We start from the raw sequence: 27507 nt of genomic DNA, 5'->3' as shown, positions 1-27507 counted from the left end.
TTCCTAATTTGTTGCTGATTTGGTGATTGCTCCTTCAATAGCTTCTCAGTTTCGTCTCGAGTTTCGTCTTCACGAGCTGAAGACTAAGTCAGGAAGAGTGTCTGATTTTGATGGTGCACAATGCGCTGGGATGCAAGCTTTGAGTCTGACGCCATTTGGTATAACAGTATAGCACTTGCAAACCAAGGGAAAACATTCGATATTGAGATAATAATTCTTTGAATGTCACCCTCTTAAAGACAATAGACGATTCTGTTTTTTTTTTGCTCCATGGTCGAATCTATGTCGGGTCTGGTGCATTTTGTTCATTCTCAGGGATGATTTGTTTTCGATGATAGCTAGCTCTGACTTCAATATGAGAAACATTATGTCAGTATCAACGAACCAGGGGACTTAAGTGAAACACCCGAACCCGGACTCGAACAAATCATTTTAAATCTGAAAAGAAATATATACTTTCACAATGACGACATGGAGCTTTGGAATTTGTCGCATGCATAAGCTACGGATCGCATTCAAGACCGGGGTTCGTCGCGACGCTATCTTTCTGCCTGGTTCAACTCGTCTGGTTACCGCGATCACCGTACGAACGTCGTGGTGATGTCGCCATCCAGGGGGCATCTAAAAGGAAAGCCGATGTCGTCGACTACTCCTTGGTCCAAGCGCTCGATGAATCGCATCCCCTCGCGAAGTCGACGGGTCTAGGGGGCGCCCATAGAAAGCTTTCATCGGAAAATGAGGCCGGTGAGTTCCCGCCAAATTTTGAAAATCGGAGGCCCGGGAAATTTAATAATGGAATAAATCAAGATGAGCTGTTGCCTAGGAAACAGAAGAACCCGCTTGCCAGTTTTGATATTTCACCTGTAGTTCAAATGGGAGATGGTCATCAAGAAACACAACATGAATGGAGATATGATGAGCGATCGTTTGAGGATAAGAAACAACCGAAAGGATTCCAAAAGTTTCGACATCAGAAAGTAAAGACGAAAGTGCAACAACAAAATGGTAACTATTACTTAATTTTCCTCTTCTTTTTTTTTTTTTGGGGGGGGGTTCTTGTGCGGCTAGGGCTTTCAGGATGCAGTAAACCAGGGAAGTGGGAGATAAACCATACGGATAAAAGCGTAAACAGATTTGTACCATTCGGCGATTCAAAGCACAACACCATTATACCATGGTTTAACCATTCCCTAGTTTATCTTCTTCTGCCCTTTTCACGTTTTGATTTCTACTCAAGGAGGGAGGGCTTTTTTTAAACAAATAGATCGGTAACTGATACATTCATTCAACAATTACTTTTAGATCTTTCCAGGGTTATACTCTAAGTGGTTTGTCCTTCAGGATTAACAAGTGAAGTCATGTAATTGTTGCTTTAATACAATCAGGGAAATATCAATTGGCAGTAGAATGTTATTTGGAATTGTATCATATGAGGGAACTTTACACGTGCACTGTTATTAAACGACTGCACCGTATTCACAGACACAACAACCCATTAAAATCTATAGACAATGACATGATTGAATTGGCTTAGTTAGGGTTTTGGGTCTACTGCCCCCCCCCCCCCCCCCGATAAGAAGAAAAGATAGAAACGCAACATTAATGTTGAAGGCTTGTTGATCGAAAATCATTTTGGATTTTTCAATTTCAATTTTAACATTTCCATTGAATTTAAAGGCCATTCATTCGCCAAATTTATTACAAAATAATGTGATCATTGTTTTCAAAACTGACGACATTGGTTTTCGGGTTGCTCCTTCGCTCTTACTCACTCGGCCAATTCGTAAAGGTCGTCTCTTGGATATTGTGATGCAAGTTCGTGGAAATTTAAAACAGGGCTGGATGCTGCCGAGCATTTCATGAAAGGACGTTTATCAGACAGTATCCATGGTAATAGTCGAACATTTTTGCCTCTCTTCAGCAAATCATAACCAAGAAGGGTGCTTAAGCTTTTTTGTCGATATGTTCACCGATATCAATGATGGTTATCAGGCAAGTTGTTCATGATTCGTGATGTAAAGGTTTGCAATTATGCATGCTCTATTATTTTCTGTAATCTGAATTAGAATAATAATGTTTTGAAGGTGTTCATTTATGATCGTACATGTAGAATGAGATGTGTGAAACCAGAATGATCAATACTCAAACTCATGCTGGGGACAGTTCCACCGACAAAACCGACTACAGACCGATCAAATCTATTACTTTTATTACCAATGCCAAACCATCGGTCGGTTTGGAGTCGGTTTCGGTTACAGTCACACCAACGCAACCGACTCCAGACCGATCAAAGCTGCTATGTTATTACCAATGACAAACCATCGGTCGGTTTGGAGTCGGATTTGTTGGTGTGACTGAGCATCCCATTCAACGAGAGCGTCCAGCAAAATCGAATTAGGAGTGGGAACCTCTTTGATGAGTTGTAATGGAGGATAACGAGGTGGATATTGGAACCATACCGACTCGCTTGATTCAATAAAATGGTGTCAATATATTTATTTGTGGGGGTGTGTAACTGAATTTACACCCTCTTGATATAGGGGAACGTACACCGCAGCGAATGGTCAGCAAATTTCGCATCCTCTCCTGATGATTGGGGGTGGGGCTGAATTGGATTACCGGTAAAAGGGGCATCCCCCAGTGACGTAACCCAGCCAGCATCAAAGGTTTTCTGAATGGTGTTATGTCGCACTGGCATTTTAAAATTTGGTGACTCCATCCTATAAAACTCCCTTTTTTCTAAATTAAGAGGGAAAATAAATTGAAATTTAATGTTTAGCTTCAACTTTCATGCTTTATTGCAGCTAGGCTTACCAACCGTGATTTTTTTTATAGCAGGCAGCTTGTAGGAACTTTCGTAAATCACTGCCCATAATCCTTTCTCATCGTTGATATTGAAATCTCTTCTTTGAGTGCCGACTCTTGTGGAAAAATGAAATACTCATTTTGCTGGAACATTGAGATACTGCAGGAGTTTGGTAGTTTCTTGACTGAATATGACTGGTAGCATATAGGCAATAGGCCTATACGATTTTTTGTACCTGTACTAGCTATGTAATGAATGCAGACTCATCATTCCTTACATTCTAAGCAGTTATGTTGTTCATTCGCTGTTGACCTTGTACACTTTAGGCACCCCAACGGTTCCAAATTTATCACCATTCTAATCTAAACGTAAACTATTTAATTTAGCTGGCAGCCTGAGATAGCGTTGAGCGTCAAATTATTTCTTTTCTCGAGTGGATGTCATAGTGCAGGGTTTAAAATCAATATAGGGGGGGGGAGGGCTATGGGGGCAATATCTCTACAAAGTTATGAGTGAGCGAGGCGATAGAGACAATTTTGCGATAGACGTTGGCAATGTAGGGCTACACAAATTACATCATTAATCATCCAATTTTCTTTCACTTTGTTTCTTTTCCCACTATTTTCAATTTTCATGGTGTCATGTTTTTTCATTTATTTATTTACTTATTCCTGTATTTGTTTATTCATTCATCCATTACTTTTGGGGGGGAGGTGGGGGTGTCCGTGGCCCCTAGCCCCACCACAATCTGTATGCCAGCGTCTCCATGGTTTCAACAGGCAATTATACAACGCTTACCTTACGGTATTCTATTCCCGATGTTTAGATTTCCTTTTCCTTCCCTCAGGAGCTTTTGACTTCACCCTTTGTAGTTTGCTTATCAGTTCTAAAGGTTTTTCTTTGTATTTCTTAAAAGAAAAAAAAGGGGTTTTTCAGACGGGTCATATTTGAACTTACTCGAAGAGTAATCTGCAAAATGTTTCAAAATCATGATTTATATCCGATCAGACACTAAAAGTTCATTCGCCAGCGTTCCAAAGTTCAAAGTCCGCCCCCTCACATACACACGCATGCAAACATACAAATATTTTTCCACTACCGACGTACATTGATGTGGTATTGCAATTGATTCTGACATGAATTTTGCATGACCCAGATTGCGATAACGAAATCAAATAAACCATTATTAGGCAGGATTTACTGCACAAATATTATTTAGGCAGAGTTATTTTGATCTAAAATCATGTTCTTCGTTATTCTAAAGGAACTGCTTCGTTAAAGTTTAAACGAACGACAAGGTTCGAGATCGTCTGACCAAATGAGTATTTTCGCTCTCTCTCTCTCTCTCTTCCGAAGTTCAGCAAAGGTTTCTATTTTTTTACAATTTGAGATAGATAGAAAGAAAGAAAGATAAATATGGTATTAATATTCAATTAACCGTTCTGGTTGGCTTTTGTGTTGTACACTTTGATAAAGCTTTAATAAAGGCATCTACAGTCTTCGTAAACTTACACATCCAAAAGAGGAAAAAGATGGCATTGATAATGCCAATTATTATTTGCCCGCCTTCGTGGCATGCTTTGAAAAAAAATATCATCTTACATATCTCAAGGGGCAAACGTTTTTGACACCACCCACCAAAAAAAGACAAAAATGATCTAATCATCTAAAAAAAATCATCTAATTTTCCTTCAAAAAATTCTGACAAAGCCATTTTTCTTCAAATTCAGTCAGGGGCACTCTCTCTCCAAGATGTCTGCATGCCCTCTAGTTTAGGGTCTATGGGACAATGTTCGACCATGTTCGAGAGTCTTCATCGTCACACACTCTCTTTCCCCTCAGATGGGCAATGGTTGACCTTGTCACCCTATAGGGGCCGAACATGTCTGTCAAAAACTTTATTGACTACAAATAGAGCAATGAACGAGGGGCAAAGTGTCCATTTCACTTTGATCAGACGAAAGGCGTTTCTCCGTCGAGCACCATAATAGATTACTTCTGACAGTTCTTGAAATCGACCTTCGATTCCCTGTAGTGTATTACACCGCGGTCGATGCGTTTTCGGCCACAAAACCGAATTCTCCCGAATAAATTCGGACCGTATAGGGTTAGGGTTAGGGCCTAACCCGATGCTGCCCAAATATGGTCTGATTCGAACGGATTCGGAACCTATTCGTCTCTGATTCGGGGAGATCCTAGTCCACGTCCTGGACGATTTTTACTGATTGGGCAAACCATAACCAACACACGCGCGGGCCCGCGCCCTCCACTGATTCACTTACCCCCAGTGATTCACTTTACCCACTGATTCACTTTCCCCGAAAACTATTCAGGGTGTGTGTATGCGTGTACTGTTATGGGGTTGTAGTGTGCTGGGTGTTTGGTAGTCGTGTCGTACAAAATAACAACAGTCCAGGAGGTGGACTAGGGAGATCCCCGAATACAGACCATCGGCGGATCCAGGGGGGTGCGCAGGGTGCGCCCCCCCCTAATATTTGAGCGGCGCCTTCGGCGCCGCTCAAAAAAAAAAAAAAGTAAAAGAAAGAAAAGGCGCCGCTTGGAAAATTAAAAATAAAGGAAAGAAAGGGAAAAGGCGCTGCTTGAAAAAAATTATACACTGATATAACATTAGCAACAGTAAAGGAAAGACTATCCCCAGCAAAGCGTAATCATATCATCTTCCTTATTTTTTCCTTTAACTACCCTTTACCCAACAACTTCGCCGGTAGCAGTGCGCTGCCTGCATATAACTGGCGCCAATCAAGAATAATCAGCGCCACCTTAATCTAAATCGGCGCCGGACAAGACTAATCAGCGCTATTTAGTTATAAATCGGCGCCAAAATTCGGCACTGCCAGAGTCTTTACCGGGGCCGATCAAGGATAATTAGCGCCACCTAAATCTAAATCGACGCTGGACAAGAACAATCGGCGTCACCTGGTTATAAATCGGCGCCGGTAAAGAAACTCGGCGCTGCCTGAGTTCTTAACCGGCGCCGATCAAGGATAATCAGCGCCACCTATATCTAAATCGGGGCTGGTCAAGAATAATCAGCACCACCTGGTTAAAAATCGGCGCCAGTCAAGAATAATCGAGGCCTCCTGGTTCTAGATCGGCGCCAGTCGATTATGGATTGCCGCTGCCTGAATCTTACGTAACGTCGGTAAAAATAATCAGTACTACTTGTTTAAATCGGCGCCGGTCAAGACAAATCGGCGCTGCCTTTGTCTTAACCGGCGCCGCCTAAATTTAAATCGGCGCCGGTCAAGAATGATCAGCGTCCCCTGATTTCAATAAATAAGCGCCGGTAGAATAATGAAGAAGGGCCTATTGCTAACCAAATCTAGATCGGCGCCGCGGTCAAGAATGATCGTTTTGCCCTCCCCAATAATTCCGCATGTGCAACAACAATAAGATGGTAATGTTACACAGAAATCAGCAAACGAGATTGAGCTACACAACTCGTTCTTTATTAAAAATTGTGCTCAAATTTTCCGCTTTTCAGATTGGAACATAAAAATTTTCAGCTCGCGCTTCGCGCTCGCATCACTTCTGTAGCAAAACCCCATACTTTTCATGATTAAATAGGTGAATAGAATGTCCCGTTTTTAGTTCTGAACCTCAAAAGAACTCCCGCTTCGATTTGCAATAATCTTTTGTTGGATATAATCTTGTTCTTTATTAAAACGTACAATAAACTGTAATGTTTTCAGATCGAAAAATCACAATTTTAAGCTCGCGCTTCGCGCTCGCATTTTTTTTTAGATACCCATCTTAATCATTGGTACCAAGAATGCTTAGAATATCAAGCTTTCTGGTCAGAATATAAGTAAATTTCAGCTCGCCCTCGGCACTCGCATTATCTGTGTAGTTAGATATGTATCCTCCTCATGAGTTACTACAAACAGTCCCAAACAGGCACCTTTTCCTGTTTTCAGGTCAGTATACTTTAAAAATTTCAGCTCGCGCTTCGCGCTCGCATTAATTTGTCGGTGAAATATGTGTCTCTATCTCATGAGTCATATATATCTATATGATATGAGTCATATATATGCATGTGTGTGTGTGTGTGTGCGTGTTTTGACAGGGTCAGGCATTACCCCTTTTTCTTTGTCAACATTTTCTTTTATGGCGCCGGTGAAGTGCAAAAATATGTGCGCCGCTCGGCAGTGCCCCCCCCCCTTTCGCCAAAAGCTGGATCCCCCAATGCAGACGAATGGGTCCCGATTCAGCGCAGAATCGCCAAGAATTGACCCGAATCAGTTTTGGCCATGGGGAGCCCGAAAGAGGTCAAAGCTTGTAAGCTGGTAAATATTTTCCATAACGGAAATGGAAAAAATCGAACTGTGCAATATAACTTCATTCAGAAAATTGTATGAACACATTGGAGACAGTAGGTGACTTGTCATTGTAATACTAATTATCTCGGACAATGGCGTTACCTCAACCATGTCAACACTAAGCAGACATCGGTCATGTCAGTTGTTTCTCAGTATTCATCAGTCTTTATCTTTACTTCAAATTTGCATTTAATCTAACGAAGGTCTTTGTTCGAATGTTTTCATGACGCAATAATGCTCCTTAATGCCAACGGTAGCCTATCTGACTGCAATATAGTTAGAGTTTCTTTATCCTTAATTTGTATTTGTTCATTTTGTTGAACAAGGTAATTTACCTCAGTCAACTGAAAAGAAACGTAGTCTGTTCTGTAAAGCATGCGTGGCATGGTCACCTTGTAAAGGAATTAATGTAATCATTTTCTTTGAGGGGGGGGGGGCACTGTAAAAAATTGGGTAAAATTTTTTACCACCACGAGGGTAATTAGGCCTATGTGTCCAACCAATTTTGGGGAGTAGCGGGAAGCATATTGTCCAGTAAGTTTGAAAAAATAAGGAGCAATTACTTTAGAATGGGCAAGATTTTCATCACAATGGATAAATGAAAATGCCCAAAAGAAATGTCCAATGTTGGTTGGACAAATAATTACCCTCATGGAGCAGTTTACACTAGCTAGGGGATGGGGACGCCGGTGGCTATTGTCATTGTCGTCATAAAGGTTTCGATTAATCTCTTAAATCAACCAAGGACCATGAATCAAACAAGTAAAACAATGATTATTACTACATAATTATACCATGGACCTACTCCACTACAGCAACATGAACTTCACCTTTTGAAATTCCTCGTCTTTCCCATCACTTTTTTTATGGGGGGTGAGGGGCTTGTCATTGCTGTAAAGTGGCAATGAGGGTCTCGTAAATCTGAAAAATAAAACATCATCTGCTTACATACAAGCAAGTTAAGCGACATTAACGGTAGACTTAAAAATATAGTTTATAAATATCGTCTTTGTATTCTTAGCCGAATTGCCACGATCTGAAATATTGAACTTCACCTTATGGAAACCCCTGTCCATCATCCCTTAAATCCGCAAGGGGGCGATATGTCACTACTTTGTTTCTTGTAATAACACATACGGATTACTGACAGGCAATTATGGGAGTCATCACTTGTCGCAATCTGGTCCTGACCCTCCGATTGAAAGGTTCAAAACCGATCGAATCTCCGCTTATTAGTACCAATTTCTATGTGCCCACACTGTTAAAAATACCCTGATTTTACAGAATAAAGGAAAGAAGATTTTGCAAAAAGCAAATAACAGAATTATTCTGTAAATTCATAAAGCAGGATTTTCTGCAATTTAACAGAACAGGTCTGTTTAAAAAGGGAGAAAGGGTGTTTTATTATAGGAAATTTGTAAGGTTCCATACACCAAATACCAATTTCCCGTAAGATTACGCAATCTGGTAAGATTACAGGTGTTCTCGAGACTCTGCTGCAGGAACGTCTTTTATTCTAAGGATAAATTTTCTAACAGTGCATACAAGTATTTTTCTGTCGAAGGATTGGATAGTATCAGGAAATCGTTTGTGAGCTCGTATGTTTTAGTTAGCTTTTAGATCTGCTGAAGTGTGTTGTTGTTTTTTTTTGGGGGGGAATCGTGCTTCGATCTCCTTGTCCTTGATGGAAATTTTTTTTTTACCTACAACGGAGAGATTCCTTTAAAATTTTGGTGAAAAAATTGTTGTGTGGAACCATATAAGTTGGTGCGATCCATGATGGTTGTTGGTGGGGGGGGGGGGGCTTAATCCGGTGCTATATACCCTTACGAGTTCACGCACAATTAGCATGATTAGGAACGAACATCCAAAGAATCGGTTGTTCGAAATTAGTTGCTTTCAAGAATTAGTGTACAGCATTGCATGAGCAACCCCTCCAATTATTTAAAATTAAACAGTTGCAAAATACAACAGGATCATTTAGGGATGAGATGAGTTGGCTTGCCAATGCGGATAAAACAAATAGGCCTGATGTATTACCACAAGTCATCTATTTTTCGAAAATTTATTTATTTTTCACTACAATGAATGACATATTTTGAAAGAGTGACGGTTCCAAAAAGTTTCATAAACAATGTTTTCCTATAAATATATTCAATATGGAAATGAAATGATCAAGTGAAAACAAATGCTCGTAGCGTGTGGATTCCTCAACTTAAAAAGTTATTACAATATGATTATATAGGCCTATATATTATGAAGACCAACGCATGCATACATTTCACTTCGTCAATACCGATTTCATAATTGTCTCCTCAAAATATTTAAAAATCAATTTCAACAATACAGCTCTCCTGAGACGTGTTATATGCGACACAATGACAGATCCTGTTGGCATTGAAAGCGAGGAAAATGAAAAGGGCATCGAAATATGATCAGGAGGAATATTTTGTCCCCCCACCTGGGAGCACATCGATATGAATCAGTGACCTCTTTTCATCGAGGCTTTTTGTTTCAATGACAACATAGAGGTCAAGTGATGATTTTATCTTATTCTACAGGGGCAATACTTATATTCCCCCTTGTGGTGATAAGCGAAATTAATCGTTTTCAAGAAATTATGTCTATTGATGAAAGAATATCTTAGTGTGTAGATTGAGAATTCTCCCTATTGTAGATTTTTTCTATTGTATTATTGTCTATCTTGAGCTATATTGGATTTATTTTGTAATTAGCCGAATAGGCATGATTGGGTACTTAAGAATGAGAAGCTGCTACCAACAATGTAAAACGTAGACAGGGTAGGAACGCCACTCAAGTGATAGTACATGGAGGTCCACAGTTTAAAGAATATCTGTAAAAAATACTAGTTGTACTTATTATATTTTCTTGAGACACAATACTATTCTTATTGCAATTCAACTCGAAATGATTCAAACTGGTCAGTCACCACCCCAACCCCTTCCACCCTTCCTGTAAAGTGAGGCTCTTTAGAACATGATTGTATGATCATACGATGGTTATACTTAAAATGGCAAGCGATTTAAAAATAAGGATGATAAGAGGCGAAATGAACTTGAAACGTAGCGCTCGATGAGATGAATCGTAGACGAAATACTGTTTTGACTCCACATTGGACCAAATGGGATTGATTTAGACCAAATGACAATCTGGCCTTCAGACATCATACGACGTTCGTTGGTGGTGATGAGGCGTATAGCATGTTATATTGACCGGAATACACATCAATGACATTGACCTTGTCTGCGGGGTTCCATAGACAGTACTGCTTCTAGACTACGCATGCTACGTGGGAAATATAGCCCAATACTTTCCTATTACCAGATATTTCTGTTGCTTTTAAAAGTGCATCTTGTTTGATGTAACTATCTGAACTATTGAACGGAGCCATCCATAGTCAAGATGGTTTTGGTATTTTCAACTACAGACCTCAAAAGGCATGCATTCGCCATCGTGTTGGACACCACTGCAAGGCAAATTTGCTGGAATGAAATTAAAGAATCAATTATGAAGCTCATAATTTACTTAGGCTTCAACAACCACAAATCGGATGAATTTCGCACCTTTTAAAGGTGCATCCAAACTGAGAACGCCTTTAAAACCTGCAACAGTGCACCTTTCTGGTCTTGGGAGCAAATCAATTTTATTGGTGAAGGCCTAGGACTTTCCAGACCAGCAAGTTGCGGAGTCGAGTTACACCTGTAAATATGTGCTACCTACCGACTATAAGATGGCATTGTTGAAGGTGCTAAGATTCCCTTTTTGATATTTTTTTCAGGTTACCATTTCAAAAGAAAAGATCATGAGTAGCTTTGTTTCCAGGCTATCACTTGTGCCTTTTGAGGTACATGTAGTTGTTTTTCTGGGACTTCTGGGACGAAAGTGGAATAAAGGGAAATGCAATTGCGGTCAGTTATTTTGTGATCTATTTATTAAACTGGATAACCTGGGTTGTTGCATGGCTTTGCCAGATTGTTGTAAATAGTTTGTACATAGTGGGTGCGTCGTGGTCTGGTGGGTCTGACTCTCGCCTTTGAAACGGGGGGTCGTGTGTTCGAATCATAGCCATGGCGTATTTTCCTTCAGCAAGAAATTTATCCACACTGTGCTGCACTCGACCCAGGTGAGGTGAATGCATACCCGGCAGGAGTAATTCCTTGCATGCACTGAGCGCCGATGATGGTAGCTCGAGCTAAAGCCGGGGTAATAATAGCAGCGCTTTGTATCCTCTGGCAAAGAGCGCTTTATAAATCCAGCTATTATTATTATTCCTTTACAATAATAACACAGGCCCAAATGAACATTTACATAAAAATCCATGGAGCATGAAGTCCAAGCAGTGTATTTATCAACATTATATCCTATAATTTCCATGATTTCGTTTCTGAATTTGCTTCTAGGTGGGTATGAAGATGAAACTCGTCAGGTGTTTATACAAATCAACAGAACTCGGGGAATATCATCGCTTTTTGATGACGAACGTCACATCACTTATAGGAACAGAGATGTCGCCCGAGTGAGGGGTGAAATTTACCTCAAGAGGACTCTCCCATTCGAAGATCCGGGTTATGTCTGGAGGGACGACGGGCCCGGGAGAAAATGGTCAGGGCGTGGCGATTGCACCTGAAGATAAGAAGATGGCGGAGGAGTTATTCCAGAAACACCAGTTCAATGTGTTTGCGAGTGATCAGATGGCGTTGAATAGGACGATTCCGGATCACCGTCCTCCAAGGTAAATTACCGTACCTCTGGCAACACATTTCTACCGAGCACACCCATTTGGCTCAAACACGCCAAAACGCCCCCCGACCACAATACCTCCCGACTGACCACACCCATGTGGTTCCAAGTTCCAACACACCACTCAACGCCTCCCGACTGACCACATCCATGTGGTTTATAACACACCACCCAACGCCTCCCGACTGACCACACCCATGTGGTTATAACACACCACTCAAGGCCTCCCGACTGACCACACTAATGTGATTTCAACACACCACCCAACGCCTCCCGACTGACCACACCCAGGTGGTTTTAAACACACCACACAACGCCTCCTGACTGACCACACCCATGTGGTTCTAACACACCACACAACGCCTCCCGACTGACCACACCCATGTGGTTTAAACACACCACACAACGCCTCCTGACTGACCACACCCATGTGATTTAAACACACTACACAACGCCTCCCGACTGACCACACCCATGTGGTTTTAAACACACCACACAACGCCTCCCAACTGACCACACCCATGTGGTTTTAAACACACCACACAACGCCTCCCGACTGACCACACCCATGTGGTTTTAAACACACCACAAACGCCTCCCGACTGACCACACCCATGTGGTTGTAACACACCTCACAACGCCTCCCTACTGACCACACCCATGTGGTTCGAACACACCACCCAACGCCTCCCGAGTGACGACATCCATGTGGTTTAAACACACCACACAACCATGACAACACCTCCTGACTTTGAGCCATTTTTCGGATAGTACAAACCACCGCCAAACCTGTGTTATTTCATCAATTCTATAACTCTTGTTCACCTGAACTGACAACTCACTCCTCTTATCCACGCCTAACACTACCACTCCCTTTCGTAACATTACCCAACACTGCCAGCCCTCTTAACCACATCCAAGTATATAAGTCCACACTGCACCAACTCTGTAGTCTACTCCTCCTTTCCTTATGGTCATCAGCCTCTCATGTTACTTCATCTGACCTAACCCAACCCTGCCCCATTTTCCGTTGCGAAGAAGAGGCTTCTGACCCTCATTCATTTTGATAAGTCATTAGTATAGTTTTGGGTCGATTTATTTCTTCTGCTCAATGTTGTTTCCTAAGATATAAGGGGACAAAAAAAAAGAAAAAGAAAGAAAAGCATGTGAATTCGATCAAATGGTGATCATCCACTCACGACCTTTGTAGTTATCGTGTTTTTAAGGAAATCTGCATCAACTAACCCTGATTCTTTATATTCCGACCTATTAACCATTATCTTCTTTTTAATTCTTCATTGTCCTCGACAACGCAGATGCCGTATGTTTCGATACCGTCACGACCTTCCCCGAGCCTCGGTCATCATCGTATTCCACAATGAAGCCAAGAGCGTGCTCCTCAGAACGATAATGAGCGTCATCGTACGATCACCGAGACATCTGCTGGAGGAGATCGTGCTGGTCGATGATGCCAGCAATCTCGAAGGAGGTACTGTACTGACAAAACGCGATGAACGAGTAGACTATTAGTCGAAATGGATTATATGGTTATTGAAGACAGTTAGAGTAGTATGATATTAGTTGGTGATAAGATCAATTTTATTTGCTGAATTAAGTCCAAAGCAGTCAAAACCCAATCTTTGTATTTTTTTTAGTATTCATGTTTTTTTACACGAACATGTTCAGTCATAATTATGTGATGTTAAATCAGGGACCTTCCATACATTATACCATTTTTTGTAAGGCATTGTTTTGCATTTTCGTTTGGTGACATATAAATTTATATTTTCTGTAAGAAGAACACGGTTTTCTAAAAATGCGCGTTTTTAAGATTCAGAGGGTTATTCAAATTTTCTGATTAAAGTCAGGAGAATGATGATAGTTGAATGTTCATTTCATTGAACATCGAGTATAGAATTTTCGAAGATGTAAAATACGAATTATAATCGGACAACCATATAGGCCTACTTATATATCCACCTCATTCTCGACCTGAAGCTAATAGCTTATCAAGGAAATGTTTTCTTGGTCAGACTTTCCTGTAAACCTATTTCGTTATCACCATTGCCATGATGAATTGAGATTGCAGCGACTTTCCTACATCGAAAGGAAATCAAAAGCATGTGTCCAGTCTTGACCATTACTGCAAGTAACGGTCAGTTTAATTGATTCCAATAATACGTGACATGCTTGACCTTCCGGCTAAACCATTACCAGGCCATTCCGGACACATTTCAGATGTTAGCATTGACCCTTTGCTAAATTATGATAAGGACCAATGTCCCTAAGGATGTTTCTAGAAGAGGGACCTGCAAAGACTATTGAGAGGTCATTCCATGATTGTCACGCCCTCTATCGACTTTATTTCTGTATTACATCGACAAATATACATATTACATATAGTATGCGCGATTATGGATTCTAATCAAAATATGGTTGGCTGAAAATCTATTCCGTGGTCGGTCATCAATTTTAACAAATGTGCAACAGTTTGCTAATGACTGGCACTAATGTTTAGTTCTAATGACTGGTCGCGGTATAGCAAATAACAAGGATTCGCCTCACTAGCTTATATAGAGGTGTTGTGGCTCCGTGGATAAGTCTCCGGGCTTTGAACCACAAGGTCCGGGGTTCGAATCCCCTCCGCAGCATTCGCGTCATTTGCTTGGACATTTGAATAATTACTCTGTCACTTGTCACCTGTGATAGGTTTACGAAATTCCAAAGGTATTTTGCGTGTAATACTTACTAATGACCGCGATAATGTGTATTGCTTGTGTGGTATTAAAGAGTAATCGTCCCAGTAGCAATAGCTATCGGGGCGGATTCTATGATGAAACTTGCAAAATATTTCGTTTATCCAGAGTTCATGACGACACTGCTGTTCTGATTCACGGATTTTCGACAATGAGTGTTTTGTCATTAAGTGCTTTTTCAATAGATTTTCAATAGATGTTGTAGAATTAGATCCCCGTGGCAATTGCAAAAAATCCTTAATATCTAATGCGACCGGACATCTGTCGAATTGTCGAATTGATTCCCCTCTCTTTCATTCTGCATCAACTGTAATTGCGTCATAACGTTTATTCGCTGTCTTTTCATTATTAATATGTTTTGTTTTTCAGAAGATTGGTATGAAGGCTGGCTCGAAGACTACGTCTCCAGCCTTCCCGTACCTACGCGATTGCTCCGAATGCCGCATCGAAGTGGAGTCGTGGGGTCGCGACTCGCAGGAGTGTCGGCAGCCAGTCGTAATGCTTCCGTACTCGTCTTCCTCGATTCGCATTGCGAATGTACCGAGGGGTGGCTAGAACCACTTCTGGACTGCATCAACAGAAACAGGTACGTTGAAGAAGAATGAAGTACAATTCGAAATAAGAAGATAAGTGGGGGGAAAGGAATAACTATGTACAATGTAATTTGGTTTTACTGCTACGTATGAACTCTCAGTTCTGCCCTGGTTACTGTATAATTTCCTATTTTTATACCTGAATAAAGGAGTTTTAAGATTATGAAAGTTTGAATTACACGATGGCAGATATAGCTTTACTTTTTGTCGACACTCACCCCCCCCCCCCTTCCTCGCGCGCGCAAAAAAATCCACACATTTGAACATTTTAATTCAATGTTCTATGGGAGCATGATTTATAATAAATACGTGCGCCTAACTGCGCTTAATGGAAACTCTGAGGTGATAATTTGGTGCAATATTTATCTATTTCCTTCTTATTTCACCGATTGATCCTTCATTTATTCTTTTGTTTTTCCACATCCCACCTTCATGCAGTACTCGCGTAGTCAGCCCGGCCATTGATTCTATCAGCGACTCTGATTTCTCCTATACGTTTATTCGAGGGATGGCAAGGACTGGTGGCTTCAGCTGGTTCCCCGAGTTCATGTGGACCCATGCTCCCCCGAGGGAAGTGAGGAGGGTGTGGCAAGATGCTGCGACACCACTAAGGTAAGGATGCGATCCAATGAGATGAATTGGTTTTGGATAACATAAATGAGTTCATGTGGACCCACGCTCCTCTCCGGGAGATGAACATGTGGCAGGATGCTGCGACCTTCCTTAGGTTAGGGTGCGATCCGATGAGATGGATGAGATGGATGAGCTAATGGATAAGAGCAAGTTTGTTCATATAGACCTATGCTCCTCCGTTCCAGTGAGGTGAGGAGGTTGTGGCATGATGCTGCGACACCACGAAGTTAAGGATGCGATCCATTGAGATGGATGGGTGACGGATAAGAAGTATAAAACGGAACAGATTTTACACTCTCGGATTTCTTTTTTTAAACCAACCTTTAAGTTGGTTAAGTAGTACTAACTGGAGATTACCACAAAATTGCATGCACTAACACTTTTTTTCTGAAAACACTGAAATATTCATCAAAATCATATGTGAAAGTTGATTACAATATGGCAATTAGTCATGTTCAGGAAGGAACCAAACCTTGCTTCATTATTATTAGGGACATCATCCAACAACGTACTTCATATTTTGGTAATAAAAAGAAAAATAAATATTGGATTGATAACGTCATCAACATCCTCATTTGCGTATTTGCTGTAATACCAGGATGTTGCTATAACTCTCTTTTGAAATTAAGCAAACCTTTAAAATAAGGAAACTTTGTTTTACATTTTTTACATTCGATTTTGATTAAATTTTCAGCTTTGTTTTTTATGATCTTTTTATGTTATTGAGATCAACTTTTTGTCTGGGTGGAGTTTGGCCTTCAGTTTTGTTTGTCATTGCAATCCAGCGTTCGGCCCAAACTGCGAATGATTAGACAAGCCAAGGTGAAAGCGATGTTGAAGAGTGTTTGGACGAGGCCAAGGTTTGAACTTTCCAGGCGGTGGGCTTGTTGAGGTTAATTTACAGAACATCGGAAACAGTCTGGATTAAGATGTCTGTCTCGCTATTCTGTCAAAGATCTCAAGATCCTCAAAACCAGGATCCTAAGATTCGGCTTCTTGCAATCTTACTTTCATTTCACGTCATTGGCCTTGTCACAAGTCTGAATGTCATCCTGAACCTATGGCCAAAGAAAAGGGTGGTTTTGAGCGTGAGGGCACAGACTGACATGGTGTGACCATCCCTGCGATTTTCCAACCACTGAAATCAAAGAAAATGGTAAAAAATTGAAAAAATGGCGATAAGGGAATAGTATAACAATATCGGGATAAGAATATACACTTCCAGGCGCGACGCTCCAGTTGAGGGGGTGAACGTCTGGCCCCTATGTTTTTTTTAAGTAGTGAAGAAAAAATAAAAAGGAATAAAATTTGAAAAAAAGGATGCAGAACTTCCAGAAGAGTATAAAAAGGGAGAATTCGAGGTCATGTGATACTACATTACGCCTGCCTCACCTTTACAAGGTCTAATTCTCCCACTTCCATTTCAAAATCAAGGCGTCGCCCCTTTATAGTACCTCCAATTTCATGTCAACTGGTGAAAATATTGCAAACTCGCCCGATGAAAATAAAGCAAACTCTTCTGATGATAACACCCCCACAAAAAAGGGGGAGGGCACATTCAAGTTCCCGATGAAAAAATTGACAGCCCCCCCCCCAAAAAAAAAAAAAACGGTTTTCAACCAAGAATTAAGTATATTTCGTCGGCGAAAAAAATGAAAAGCAAAAAAAAGTCCTTTCAAGGGGGGGGGGGCAAACTTGTGTCTTAACGGTATTTTGACATTACAAACTTTAATTGTGCCTCTCAGCGATTGGCGGTATAAATGCGACGTATAATACTCCCGTGTGTTTACTCCTACCCCATTCAGACTGATCGCAGACCACCAGCGCGCTGGTGGTCTCCCCCCCCCCCCCCATCGATCAAAAAGTTAATAAGAAATAGCCTCTTGCTCCCTAGCGTCTAGAAGCGCCCCATAATCCTTCAAGTATTTCCGCTGGTTAAACCACTAGTGATGGACAGACCGTTTCTCCTTCCGCCTCCCGACACCCTTGCTATCCCTACGAAAATTGACGTCCATCACCTTATGAGTTATGCGATATGACGTCCCATGCTTCGAGAGACGTGGGATATAATATGCTATTACCCGATAATTGTGGTTATGCACTGTGACGTCCTTGCTTCGAGGACGCCATAATAAATGAAATTATATGACAATTTGAATGTTATTATGCAATAACAATAGTGCTTGGAGGGATGTCGTTGAAGGTGATAGGATAACCTATCACTTCCGACTTGTTCCAGGCTAACTCGATGGCCAGAAAAGACAAGATCATCAAGAAACTGTCATATGAAAACAAGGGGTGATGATTTGCTTGACATTCCATACCGAAAAGATTCAGTTGTTTAAATAAATGGGATTTTTTTTCTTTTTGTTTAAATTAAACCTCAGCTCGAATGGTAATTCGGCAAAGAAGTCCGAAAATTCCTAGGTGCGCGTCTGTAACTTGCGTTAGCATATTGCGGGCGCAAAAATGCCGAAACTGTGAAAATATGGACGCTTTAAATTCCAAGTGTGCCTTTAGGAATCAGAACATAGATCAATAATTTTACATTGCGCATGTTCCCATACCTGTATTGATAAAGGAGCTGTGAGTCACATCAAATGATTAGCAGATCACCTGACCTCCTTTACTTTGATCGGCAAAACTATATGACTGTGATTGACTTCTCGGCACTCATGCAGTCCGCAACAAAATCATTGCTTGAAACTTTAAAAATGTTGTGGAACAATTAGCCTTGCTTAGAATATTGAGTTTGTTTAAAGCATCCCCGTGGGTCGGAGTTCTATATTGCAGGCCTAACCAATACGTGATACTGGAAATCATTTTGTTTTATACCCGATTTCCTTCTTAAAACGTATAGAATATTCCACAATAGATCATGATAAATATGACGAATAAATGATGTTGTTTATTTAATATGAGTATCATCGAAGGTGTTTTTCCATTTTGATTTTTATGAAAAAAAGATTGCCATTAACAACGTGGAACCCTTTTGGATGATTTTTATCATATCTAAGCTACAAGCTCGTCGTAATTACAAAGTCCTTGCCACGAGGGACACAATCAATATAGGATATTCATTCTTATTAGACGTAATCATGTCAATTCTTTTTCGTAAATCAATTATAACGTACCTGTCGCTCAGCTCGGAGTTTGCTGTTCGAACTAAATGCTAAATTTGTTGGTCCCACCATTTTTCAAAGGCATGTAATCGCAGATTTGTCATTACTGTGAAAAGTGTTGATTCCCTAGCACTAGCGTACGAAATCCTACATTTTGGGCGGACGAATTTGCCCCCACCCCTGTGGAAAATCCTAGGTACGTACTGTTCCCTAGGTTTAAAAAGTTCTCGAAAGCATGTACATGGGTTAATTGGATTTATCACAGATAAAGGAAATTGTATAAACGTCTCTGTTTATTATATATATTTTTAAATCAAAACAATTTTCAATGCATAATATCGGCACACTTTCAAACAATTCGCTCGTTATGACGATTTTAATACGCCTTTGTTTATTGTATCTTTTTCATAATGGCTCCAGGGGAAGCAGTGGACATAAATGTTTAACATCACAATGTCTAATAAAATCGGTTCTTAAAAGTCTTAATCATTGTTTTTTATTATCTTAGCTTTGGTCTTTTTTGTTGGATTCGTGTCAAAGGCAATTAAAGGTCTAGAATAATATAGATGGCAAACATGACACAAAACGAAATTAGGAAATGAGGGAGATGTGTTGGACAAATTCTTTACAACTTCATCTAAAAAGAATGCCCCGCAAATACATACATTTATAATATTCATAATGAATAGAAGAGTAAAGTAAAATTATTAATAATTTGGATGTGGCTTGCTGGCTTACAGATGTACATCAGGAGCCGTGCCCAGAAACTTCCACTACCAAAAGAAAGGAGAAATGATTAGTAAAAAGAATCAGATTTTCATTTTGAAAATGTCAAAATTGTAACAATTTGCTCACTTGCGTCACTCGCTCTTGACTTTTCAGATTTGTTGTGCGTGTGTGATGTGTGTGTGTGTGTGGGTCCACAAACACTGCCAACTCATCAGAAGGGCCAAAGAAAACTAAATCAGTTCACCACCAGGAAATAAAGGAGCCAAGACTCTATCCCTACATCTTGAGGATCAGAACATTATTTTGACAGCCCCAAAGAAATGCGAGCCATTTAAACATCGCCACGTGCGCAGCACATTTCTGATGAGCGCCGGGATATATCGAAATCCAACAGAACATCTGCTGAACATTTGGTTTAATCTGAGAAAAACATTCGACTTGATTCCCAGCCTCTTGTGAGGCCTGACAAGATGGTACATTTTCTTTCCTTCTCAAATGAAGTGAACCGACGGGCACTTTTATTGAAAGGGGTATAGGGCCGTGGGGTGGTCAGGTGAAAAAATATATCTTGGGCCCCCATTTACCGCCTTTTCACACGGTAAAAAAATCGTAATTTGAATGATGATTTCAGTGAAAACTAAGGCTAGTGACGAATTTTTAGCAGGTATGAACATGATTAATCACGAACGCTAATCACAATCACGAATTCAAATTCTAATCCGGTTAAATTTCACTCAAATCACAGTTTTCGAGTGAGCGTGTGAAAGGTCCGATAATTCTTAAGACGAATTGCAATCATCATTACAGTTGCCGTTTTATATTCTTATTAAGCGTTGGGATTTCTTTGAAATTTTAAAGTGAAAGGATGATTTTGTGTGAAAATAATATGGAACATCATTTGTCGTGTGCAATGTGTTTAGCTGTCAACTAATTTAATCAAAATGTTTCCAGTAACTTGACATTGGAATTAAATAGGTTGTGTATAATTATGTTTGGGAATACAAAAATTTGATTTAATTTTTCTTTTATTCATTCATTCATCTACTGTAAATATAAGTCACTAATATACATTGTTCAAAACAATCATATTAGTTGGAGCGAATTTATTTTCCTTAAACATTTTTAAGTGTCCCAGTAACCACACTATACTGATAGTGTTATCAATCACGACAGGGCAATAATAGGGGGGGGGGGGAGGGGTCGCTCAGCAACAAATTATATATTTGCAATTTTTCGTCAGCTTCGAAACTTAGGTGGAACCGCTGTTCCGGTTCATTACTTTCCTACAAAGACTTTCCAGCTGTTCTTTGTCATATGGCAGACACCCCAGTCAATACATTTACCTCGTGCTTGAATCCTCCGTACTCGCTGAGCGAAAATTCCCTACAAAGCGAAAATTGTGGTGTTAACCGGTATACATAGAGGACCACACCAGTTGTTTTACACCGGTGTTAAATTGATGGTGTCAGTTTTACACCCATAGATGTCATTACAACACCTTTGGTTGTTATATTTACACCCTTTGGTGTTATATTCAATCTCTAGGGTGTAGTTTTAACACCTCAGGGTGTGGTCCTCTATTAACCCCCACAGTTTTTACAGTGTATACCGTCTGAACGAGAACATAGTCATTGTTTTTCATCAGATTTACACACATTCGTAAATTCATATGTCAATCCTGCATTATTATCTTCATTGAAAAAATAGAAAGAATAAATAATCTAGTGACAAAAGAGGGAGAAAAAAATGATGATTCAGGCAGAATACTGAGCTACAGCAGCGCGAGGGATTGAAGTATAATGCAAAAACGCTTAACCGGGTGAATACTGGATTGTCTTCTTCTGATACACATAACACGTAAACCTATCAGTTTCAGGAGTGAATGGGTTTGGGTTAACATGATTCATACATGGATCTTTGCTTCAAAAGACGCATTGATTGATATTTTACATAAGCGGGAAGAATTAAAGGAACTTTGGCCTTTTTTAAAACAAAAAACATGATTATTTCATGAGTCTGATCAATGCCAAAATTGATTATGCACGCAGCTGTGCAAAAAAAAAACCCCAAAGAAATGTATACGAATTATTCATAAATATTATTCTTGTTGATGTAGATCATGTTGATTCGGGAATCTAGTATTATTTCCGTCGATGCCATCATAGATTCTTTGCATGCTTATCTGAGCAAGACCGTGAGCCAAAGTGTGGGCCTGGTATATATTTTTGCGAGAGGAAGTTGAACTGAAATGATATGCATGGCAAAAATTATTTAACATGTGCAATAGAGACCTTCTGTTCAGCGAGTGCATATATAGGTAATCATTACTTTGCATTTGTCCAAACTTTCTTTTATATATTTTGAATGCTTTTTTTTAATTGAAACATGTTGAACATGTTTTCAAACGTGATTTCAACCTCGTTAAAATTCAAGAGTTCCCAACTCCCCCTTGTCTTTAACTGAAGACTGTGTTTATAGAAAAATCCTCTTGGCGGATATTCAATAATCAACAATTTGTTGGCATGCCAACTAAGATGTTTACTTCCTTGGATGTCGAATGTCTTTATTCAATTAATGGAGTATGTTTGTCAGTTAGAGAGAAATGTGTTTTCATTTCATTGGCTATTTTTACCCCACCAATATCGCGGTAGAATATTATTAGATCTTAAAAATGTATTTTTTGTCTTGCTCTAAATTTGTTAAAAGCAGTAGGAAGGAAAATGAAACGTGAGGAATGAAAATGAATAACCAGATAAAAATTTAGGCGAAAATCAAACATCTTTACGATTACGATAATATAGATTAAAAAATCGCAAATACGTTGCTGTGCTCGTGAAATTGAATGGTCTTGCAAACAAAATCTACTCCCCCCCAGAAAAAACGAAATAAATTTTCCGAAAACTATTTTCGGAAATCCTAATGCCTTCTCATTACCCCATCCATTTGCCCCGCCCCCCCCCCCCCCTCCCCCGCGGCACCACTCCTGGTGAAATTTACTGTTGCGTCATTTTCTTAACAATAACAAAATGCAGGCCTGATCGTCGAATGGGACGATTACACTTTTGAACAGACTTAATTGATACTTATTTTAATTACTAAATTGCCTGAAATTTAATCAAATTATTAATGATATTATTTTAGTGCTTGTGATAGATTTAACGTTGATAAATTTGAATATCATAATAGCGGTATTACCTCATTATGTACCCGCTTGAGTTTTGAAACAATCACCATTGAAAGGCGAAATTTATCGGTTAACCAATAATCATTATTTTCTTTGAATAATGTTTTGTTACACTTACCTTGTCTTTTACAGAACACCTACAATCGCAGGGGGTCTTTTCGCCATCGATAAAAACTTCTTCAAAAGGCTGGGATATTACGATCCAGAATTGCATGTCTGGGGCAGCGAAAACTTGGAACTTTCTTTCAAGGTAAATTAATCATTTTCTAAAATATTCACAATCTAAATGATTTGAAAAGTATGTGACACATGAGCGGACACAGAACGTCCTAAATGGGGGTGGGGTACAACAAGTATAAATTTTGTTTGTCAAAATTTTGACAAGCAAAGATACTCCCACCAGATTCGCTCTTGAAATTTCTGATTTGCAATACTTAGACGAGGAAGCTATTTACCTGAATATGTATTTCCATCATATCATATAAGTTCAATCCTTTGTGCATTATACCGTATTTCTCCCAATGTGCCTTAATCAGAAATTTTCACTAACATTAAGGTCATGAAAATGTATTCATGATAGTTTTCTTGGTAAGCTCAGGTGAATGAGGACATGACCGAGACAGTTCTCGTAATAGATTTATTGCCAATCCTATTTTCCGGCGGAAATATTTATCAGGCAAATTTCCTTTGATTGATGGAACTTTTTTTTCTCAAGAAATCACGCGGTTTGTGACCTTTGTTATCATTCTAAATGGTGTGGCTGCTGCAATGGGAGGGGGGGTGACTTTAATTTGGATCGTGATGGGGGCATTGGAATATTCATTTCCCAATTTCATGGAAACCTGGGTCTACTATTAAGCCGCGTCATTGTTTTTTTTTTTCGTGAATTAAGATTGATGATCTGTTTTGAATAATTATATTGAATTTCATCTATATATTCCTTTATATATCTTTTACTTATAGGTATGGCAATGTGGGGGAAGTCTTGAAGTAGTTCCGTGTTCCAGAGTAGGTCACGTGTTCAGATCCAAACCGCCTTACGACTTCACTGGTGATCCAGAAGCAGTACTCCTACGCAACAACAAAAGAGTCCTGGAAGTATGGGGCGGGAGAGTGAAACACTTATTTTACGGATTGACGCCGGAGTACAAGGCAGTTGATCCAGGGGACATCTCAACCAGGATTCGGCTGCGGGATGAACTGAAGTGCAAAAGCTTCGAGTGGTATTTGGAGAATGTGTATCCAGAAAATATTCTGCCAATTGAGTTTCAGGCTCTTGGAAGGGTAAGATTTTGTTTTAATATTGTCGTTGATGTTAGCAATGACAAAAGGCAAAGAAAAATGAAACACAAAATGGAAAAGAAAAACTCCGATGTTTTTTTAATGCTAGTCCAGAGAGGATGATAATCATTATCGCTATCATCACCATCATCATGTTCATTATCATCATGATAATCATGTTCATAAAGTGTGGCGGTGGTGGTGATGATGACGACGATGGTGATGATGATGATGATAGTGATAATGATGATGATGGTGGTGGTTATGATGATGACGTTGCTGATAGTGATGATGATGACGATGGTGATGATGATGATGGTGATGGTGATGATGATGATGGTTATGATGTTGATGATGTGAATGATGATGATAGTGATGATGGTGATGATAGCGATAATGATGATGATGGTGGTGGTGGTGGTGGTGGTGGTGGTGATGATGTTGCTGATAGTGATGATGATGATGGTGATATTGATGATGATAATGGTGATGATGATAGTGATGGTGAATTTATGATGGCAGTGATGATGAGGAAGAGGATGATTATGATGATGATAAGGATGATATTCATCTTTATCCTTGTCTTTATTACTTTTTGCTGATAATTCTTGTTTTATGTCTTTCATCACTTTTGTTGGCAGATAATGAACGAGGGGGTCAATCTCTGCGTTGACGTGCTCCATGCTTCGGATAGGAGACGTATGGGGGCGCACCTAGCTGTAAATGCATGCCGGGAAGGTGCTCTCGCTCAGGTGAGGTTTTATGCCGCAGTCACACAATACGAATAGCTCATCAACCCAAGACCCACCAAACCTATATATCCCTTTTTATTTCCCAATGACATATTATTGGTCGCTTTGGAGTCGGTTTGTTGGTGTAACTGTGACATTACTTTGGCTTATAGAAGCAGTTATTTTTTTATTGAATTTTTTAATGTAAATTTCGAGGAAACATAAAACAAAAGAAAGAGTGATACAAAAAGATGAATACAAAACAGTAGCATAATCAAAATGATAGTTTATCCACTAATTATGTTATAAGAAATTGCAATGTATATAAATGTTAAGTATAGCCAGTTAGACAGTACTTTGTGAGGTATCAATGCAAAATAATCAAATTACACAACAGACAGTATATTTATATGCAGTACTATTAATTATTTATTATGCTGTTAGTCATATCCTACTCATAAGTATTTCGCCATTTTCTGTTACCTTTTTACAAGATGCTTTTTACTTTTGATGTGAACTTCAATATCATGCTTGTGATCTTTATTATGGATTATATATATATATAATTATTTTATTTTTATTCTATACAGTTTTGTTTGATGTTCAAATGATTATTTTCCACCAACTGCTCTTGACTTCTTCCTTTTTTTTGCAGCAGACTTTTTCATGGAATGTGGGAAGCCAACTTCAGCATGACCATTTCTGTATCACGGCCATAGAGGGCGACAGTCTAGTAATGTTGCTGGAGTGTCAAGATGTGCAATACAATAAACAACTCACCAATCAACAGTGGCAGTATGACGAACGGGTTTGTAATTTTTGTCATTTATTTTATTTATTGATCTATCATTATTATTGTTTTAAAATTGACTGATTAATTAATTAATTTATTTATTTATCTATTTATATATTTTTCATTTCATTTATCTATTTATTTATTTTTTATTTATTTATTATTATTATTTTTTTTTTTGGGGGGGGGGGGGGGTTGAGATGGGTGCACTGTAAAGTGCATTTTATATGGTGGGGGGGGGCAACTAAGCCAGAGGTGAATTCGATTTATATTTGGAATGAAAAAGCTAGTAGTATTGTTGGCTGTCGTGCCATCCCTTGTCAGTACCAATGAAAGGGATTATTAATCGGAAATGTTATTTACAAAAAGGATTTTAATTTCTAAGAAGGAAAAAAACCTCAGATTTGTCATTGCTTTATTAAGTGCAATTCCTTTTTGTGAAGGTAACATAAGGTATGATCTAATAATGACTATTTAAATCACGTATGCCTATAGGCCGGCATGGTGAGGATATGCATTAAATCACTTCACAAGTACAGGATATTAAAAATAATGAATCCGATAAATGCATTTGTGTATACATTTGTCAGATTAGTAATGATGAAAAGAATATATACTTTCAGCATTCAATAAGCGAACTGAAGTTTAACTCATTCTTGTCTTTGTATTTCCTTCAGATTGGAACATTCCAGCACCAACTCACAGGTCTATGCATGGGACTGAGGAAGAAACTGGACCAAGATGTTTTAAAATCATTTGTAATACTCGAAGAATGTAGCTCATTATCCACCCAGCAGTGGGTCATTCTAGATACATTCACTGAAATCACATGGAGATAGCATACAATGTGACTTGGCATAAATTTATTTCAAGATAAATGTTTGTACTGTTATTGAAATAAGGTTTAGACTGACAAAAGGTTGATTATTTATGTAATTACCCATATGACATCATATTCTGTCATTCTAGATCTGAGCGTACTTCCAGATCAAAATCAGAGATGAATTTATTTTGTGTTCAGATTAAAACTGCAGAATTGATGATGCTTTATGTTCAGTGTGTATTTCAAGGATTTTTTCCCCAGTGATATGCAGGACCAAATATAAACTTAGGACCAACGTTAGTTTTCATCCATTCCTCTTGGAAAATTAAGGCAAGATTATTGAGTTATATGTAAATTATCATGTCCCTTTTTTCTCATTTTCACTTAATTCTTGTATTGTGACGTTATTTTCTTCATACACGCACGCAAAAATAAAAACACATCAGAGCTTCGTTACACAGAGATTATATAGCGATCAATCGCTAAATGGAATGACCAATCAAGGTCAATGCTACACGCGATTTTGGTTTAAAATACTGACCAGGAACAAATGAGATCTTTATATTTGCTATTGATCGTTAAGATTTGTGTAAACGGGGCCCTGGACTTGACTAACTTTAGTTTTAGTCAATATTTATTCATTTCATAAATGGAAATATTCTCTTAGTTTATGATACAATAGTGCAATAAAAACATGAATGCATAAAAAGTGGTTTGCCACCTGAGTTACATAGCCACTGATTTGTCGAGATGATTAATGATTTTATAGAGACAGGGGAAATCATTTTCTTTTCATTATCAAAAGGGATCAAAATTGTGCTTTTTGTTGACATTAAAACGGTTCCATTTGAGATATGTTTCAATCACTATGTCATGGTATTTTTAAGTTGACTCTGTTCTAATTTCCGTATTATCCTAAGACAAATAAATAAAATAACTCGATTTGCAGCTGTTA

At 39.1% G+C, this 27507-nt stretch overlaps 1 pseudogene; it reads left to right on the top strand.

The window, feature by feature from the left end:
* Positions 1-261: 261 nt before the first annotated feature.
* On the top strand, positions 262-27498 carry LOC121426497 (annotated as a pseudogene).
* The last annotated feature ends 9 nt before the right edge of the window (positions 27499-27507 follow it).

Source organism: Lytechinus variegatus, chromosome 13 (assembly GCF_018143015.1).
Source record: "Lytechinus variegatus isolate NC3 chromosome 13, Lvar_3.0, whole genome shotgun sequence".
In the NCBI taxonomy this organism is placed as follows: domain Eukaryota; kingdom Metazoa; phylum Echinodermata; class Echinoidea; order Temnopleuroida; family Toxopneustidae; genus Lytechinus; species Lytechinus variegatus.
The sequence above is the reverse complement of the archived record's forward strand: the minus strand, read 5'-3'. Positions and strand labels throughout refer to the sequence as shown.